Here is a 6,000-nt window from a genome sequence, read left to right as displayed (position 1 = left end):
GTGAAGGGCTCAGGACAGCCGGGCGACTCCGGCAGCTCAGGACATACGGGCGAATTTGGCAGCTCAGGACTGGCGGGCGGCTCGGGCCTGGAGAGAGAACCTGGAGGGAGGAGACAGAGAGACAGCCTGGATCGTGGGGCTGGCACAGGACCCACCAGGCTGGGGAGACCTACAGGAGGCCTGGTGCGTAGAGGAGGCAACAGATGGACCGGGCTGTGGGGGAGCACTGGAGCTCTGGTGTGCAGCCTTGGCACCACTCCTCCAGGCTGGATGACCACTTTAGCCCAAACCATCCAAAGTGCAGGCACAGGTTGAACCGAGCTGTGGGTGAGCACTGGAGATCTGGTGCATACTACTCGCACCTCTCCCTTAGGCTCAATGCCCATATTTTCCCGGCACGGGCGGAAGGCAGGAATAGGACTCACTGCACCCTCCCAGGGCCCCGGGGACACAGCACGCAGAGTCGGCGCAGGATACCCTGGGCCGAAACGGCATACTGGAGACCAGACACGCTGAGCCGGCACAACACGCCCTGGCTGGATGCCCACTCTCGCATGGCACTTGCGGGGGGCTGGCCTATAGCGCTCTGGGCCATGAGCGTGTACTGGCGACACCGTGTGCTCCACCGCATAACACGGTGCCTGACCAGTACAACACTGTTTTCGGTATGCACGAGGAGTGGGCTCAGGTCTCCAACCTGATTCTGCCACACTCCCCGTGTTGGGGGGGGGGCTGCCTCTCGTGCCTGTCACGCTGCCGTGCTGCCTCCTCATATCGCCGCCCCTACAGCTCTCGCTGCCTCCAGTTCTTCCTTGAGGCATATTCCCCAGCCTGTGCCCAGGGTCCCTTGCTGTCCAAGAGTCCAGGAGTCCAGAACCCTCTGCTCCAGGTTACCACGCTGCTTTGGTCCTTTTTTGGTGTGTGTTTCTGTAACGAATCTCTTCTTCGTCTGAGGAAGAGTGAGAAGGATCGGGCCAATATGCAGCGTGGTAGGTGTTCGTCATATTTAAAAAACTGAACACTACACAAAATAACAACGAAGAGAAAACGAAACAGTTCTACCAGGTGAACAGACACTAAACAGAAATTAAACACCCACAACCAAAATGGGGAAAACAGGCTACCAAAGTATGATTCTCAATCAGAGACAACGAACGACACCTGCCACTGATTGAGAACCATACTAGGTCAAACACATATAAATATAACAACATAGAAAAAAGACATAGACTACCCACCCCAACTCACGCCCTGACCAACCTAACACAAAGATATGAAAAAGGAACTAAGGTCAGAATGTGACATGGGTGGCAGATGTCTGAGAGAAGTGGGATCAGACCTCTTATAATTTCAGGCAAAATGGACTTACCTCTCAGATAGCACATTTGGTTTTAAAGGTTTTAAAATTGTAAAAAAAATATTTAACTTGACAAATCAGTTAATAAGAAAAAAATCTTATTTACAATGATTGCCTACCCTAGCCAAGCCCTAACCCGGACGACGCTGGGCCAATTGTGCTCCACCTTATGTGACTCCCAATCACAGCCTGTTGTGATACAGCCCGGAATCAAACCAAGTCTGTAGTGATGCCTCTAGCACTGAGATGCAGTGCCTTAGACTGCTGCGCCACTCGGGAGCCCAAAATCTATCAGAAAGATAGTGGTTACTTGGAAGTTGTGGGTTCATATGCTTTTTGTTTCACATTGGTTGTGGAAACGAAGCCATAAAGTTTTACTCTGGTTCCCAGAATATTTTCTCGGGAGGTTTTATTAACAAGAACGGAAAGTATAGAACGGAATTATCGGTAAGATGATCTATTCTATTGACAAGATAGTCAAGTGACCACTCTAACAGTGGAAATATATGTCATGAAAGATGTAAGGCAGGCACTAGATCATGTGCGAAAATTGTAGCCAATGAGAGGGCAAATACACGTGTGAGCAATAGGCACAACTCCAATATGAATTTGTTTGTTCCAATGTTGCCAAAATGCTTATATCGGTCATCACTAGTTACCACAGCCACAAAGTTAGAATGCCAAAATGGCTATAGGCTATTTGATTTCATTTCAGTTTAGGATTAGGCATACGGTTAGCAGTGTGGTTAGGGTTTAAGGTTAGGTTTAATATCAGATTTTAAAAAGAAAAATTGCAGAAATAGGTAGGGTTTAGCCATAATTAATAACTAAACGACATCATAACCGCAATCGATAAGAGACATTACTGTGCAGCTGTCTTCATCGACCTGGCCAAGGTTTTCGACTCTGTCAATCACCACATTCTTATTGGCAGACTCGGCTGCCTTGGTTTCTCAAATGATTGCCTTCGCCTGGTTTACTAACTACTTCTCTGATAGAGTTCAGTGTGTCAAATCGGAGGGCCTCAATCCTCGGGCCTACTCTCTTCTTTGTATACATCAATGATGTTGCTCTTGCTACTGGTAATTCTCTGATACGACACCATTCTGTATACTTCTGGCCCCTCTTTGGACACTGTGTTAACTAACCTCCAGACGAGCTTCAATGCCATACAACTCTCCTTCCGTGGCCTCCAATTGCTCTTAAACGCAAGTAAAACTAAATGCATGCTATTCAACCGATCATTGCCCGCACCTGCTCGCCCGTCCAGCATCACTACTCTGGGCGGCTCAGACTTAGAATACGTGGACAACTACAAATACCTAGGTGTCTGGTTAGATTGTAAACTCTCCTTCCAGACTCACATTAAGCATCTCCAATCCAAAATTAAATCTAGAATTGGCTTCCTATATCGCAACAAAGCATCCTTCACTCAAGCTGCCAAACATACCCTCGTAAAACTGACCATCCTACTGATCCTCGACTTCGGTGATGTCATCTATAAAATAGCCTCCAACACTCTTCTCAACAAACTGGATGCAGTCTATCACAGTGCCATCTGTTTTGTCAACAAAGCCCCATACACTACCCACCATTGCGACCTGTACGCTCTCGTTGGTTGGCCCTCGCTTCATACTCGTTGCCAAACCCACTGGCTGCAGGTTATCTTCGAGTCTCTGCTAGGTAAAGCCCCGCCTTATCTCAGCTTACTGGTCACCATAGCAGCACCCACTCGTAGCACGCGCTCCAGCAGGTATAGCTCATTGGTCACCCCCAAAGCCAATTCCTCCTGTCATGACGTTGGCCTCTTTGAGTACAGCGAGCACTATCCCCCGCTCTCTGCTTCTACAACCAGACTGCTCTGGTTAGAGGTTGTAAATTCCCCAGAATACCCTGCCTCATGGCCACACAGTATTAGAGAGAGGGTAAACTTTCACAGAGGATAAAGGAAATCCTTCCACCTCACAGAACTTGAGGTACGAACAAATTTCATGTTCCAGAGAAAGTGTAAAAGATCGGTGAAGAATCCAGCTACGTACTGGTGCGTTTGTCACAACTTGGGAAACTCAAGAGAGATGGTGTCTCTACATTACCATAACGCTGTTTATATAATAGCCTCAGATATGAGGTTTACATCTAATTGTTGCATAAGATGAATGAGTGAGTATGATACTGTTTGTATAATGGTGTAATATGAAAAATACAATTCCCAATTGGATTTAAACTAAATCAGAGGACTGCCCCTGAGACCAGTTAGGGTCAGATATCCTGGGACAGCCCTTTTCTGCCATTCCGAATAACACCCAACTTTGAGAAATTAGTTCCGGAGTGGGTTGGTTCCTGCGAGTACCATAAAGTATAGGGTACTCGACTTTCTAACTAGCAACAAATATGTATTTTGTCTGTCTAAATGTGCAGGAGGAGACAGCCTAATAGGAGGGTATAAATACTTGTGCTGGTGGAAATATGTCTTTTTCTTTTCAGCTGTTTGACCCAGTGGGTGAATAAACATGGTTTGAGCATTGACTAGTTGTCTGTTAGTTTTTAACTCTGTTTGTCAGAACCTAACAGGGGTAATGTGTGTAGATGGGTGACAAAAACAATACATTTAATACATTTTCTATTGAGACTGTAACACAACAAAATGTGGAATATGTCAAGGGGAATGAATACTTTCTGAAGGCACTGTATCATGTCACTTTCTGGAGTCCAGAGCAAAATCATACTTCCTACTTGTAGCCTAGGTTACAGGATTGCTTGGAAAGCATATTCTGTCTGCACCATGCCATCACTTTGGAGGACAGTCTGCTTGCAGTGCTCGTTGACAGTCAGGTAGCCCTGTCGTTCTTCACAAATATCGTAATCATTTCACCAGAATCTTCATCCCATAATTCTGAAGGCAGTGCGATGTTACAGTGCATTGGGAAAGTAATCAGACTCCTAGACTTTTTCCACATTTATAGCTTTATTCTAAAATGTATTAAATAATTTTTTTCATCATCAATCTACACACAAAGCCCATAATGACGAAGCTGAAACAGTTTATTTTTATTTATTTTTGCAAATATATTAGAAATAAATAACTGAAATATCACATTTACATACCGTACCAGTCAAAAGTTTGGACACCTACTCATTCAAGGGCTTTTATTTGCACTATTAATAGTGTAGACATCAAAATAATGAAATAACACATGGAATCACGTTGTAACTAAAAAAGTGTTAAACAAATCAAAATATATATTAGATTCTTTAAAGTAGCCACCCTTTGCATTGATGACAGCAACTGTATGCACACTCTTGGCATTCTCTCAACCAGCTTCACCTGGAATGTTTTTCCAACAGTCTTGAAGGAGTTCCCACATATGCTGAGCACTTGTTGGCTGCTTTTCCTTCACTCTGCGGTCCAACTCATCCCAAATCATCTCAATTGGGTTGAGTTCGGGTGATTGTGGAGGCCAGGTCATCTGATGCAGCACTCCATCACTCGCTTGCACAGTGCTCCTTGGGATGTTTAAAGCTTGGGAAATATTTTTGTATCCAAATCCGGCTTTAAACTTCTTCATAACAGTATCTCAGACCTGCCTGGTGCGTTCCTTGTTCTTCATGATGCTCTCTGCGCTTTTAACGGACCTCTGAGACTATCACAGTGCAGGTGCATTTATACGGAGACTTGATTACACACAGGTGGATTGTATTTATCATCATTAGTCATTTAGGTCAACATTGGATCATTCAGAGATCCTCACTGAACTTCTGGAGAGAGTTTGCTGCACTGAAAGTAAAGGGGCTGAATAATTTTGCACGCCCAATTTTTCAGTTTTTGATTTGCTAAAAAAGTTTGAAATATCCAATAAATGTCGTTCCACTTCATGATTGTGTCCCACTTGTTGTTGATTCTTCACCAAAAAATACAGTTTTATATCTTTATGTTTGAAGCCTGAAATGTGGCAAAAGGTCGCAAAGTTCAAGGGGGCCGAATACTTTCGCAAGGCACTGTATGTACGTACGTACGTACAGTGGGGCAAAAAAGTATTTAGTCAGCCACCAATTGTGCAAGTTCTCCCACTTAAAAAGATGAGAGAGGCCTGAAATGTTCATCATAGGTACACTTCAACTATGACAGACAAAATTAGAAAAAAATCCAGAAAATCACATTGTAGGATTTTTAATGAATTTATTTGCAAATTATGGTGGAAAATAAGTAGCCTCTGTTGGAAGTGGCTACCCCCCACATTCATGTGGGGGAAGGACAATGAACGGCCCGGCACCTGGGAGGAACAGGCAAGTCGACCATGGATCCTGCACCGGAGGGCTCATACCAGGACACCCCGCTCCACGCCCGTTGGAGGTTCCTTTTTCACCATGTCCCACAGCACCACCTGGAGGAATGTGCGGTGCCTCGTCGTCCAGCACAGTGGCATGGAGACGGACCTGGACCAGATGGTGGTGGTCAAAGGAATTAAGTGCCCACCTTGTCAGGATTTGGCCAGGGTTGTTCCGGTTTTTGGTCACTAGATGCCCCCATTGTGCCTTTTGACCTTTTGTTTTCCCTTGATCCCCATTATTATTTGCACCTGTGCCTCGTTTCCCCTGATTGTTATTAAACCCTTTGTTTTCCTCAGTCCTTTGCTCTGTGTTTG

This window comes from Oncorhynchus nerka, linkage group LG8 (genome assembly GCF_034236695.1).
Source record: "Oncorhynchus nerka isolate Pitt River linkage group LG8, Oner_Uvic_2.0, whole genome shotgun sequence".
In the NCBI taxonomy this organism is placed as follows: Eukaryota; Metazoa; Chordata; class Actinopteri; order Salmoniformes; family Salmonidae; genus Oncorhynchus; species Oncorhynchus nerka.
The sequence above is the reverse complement of the archived record's forward strand: the minus strand, read 5'-3'. Positions refer to the sequence as shown.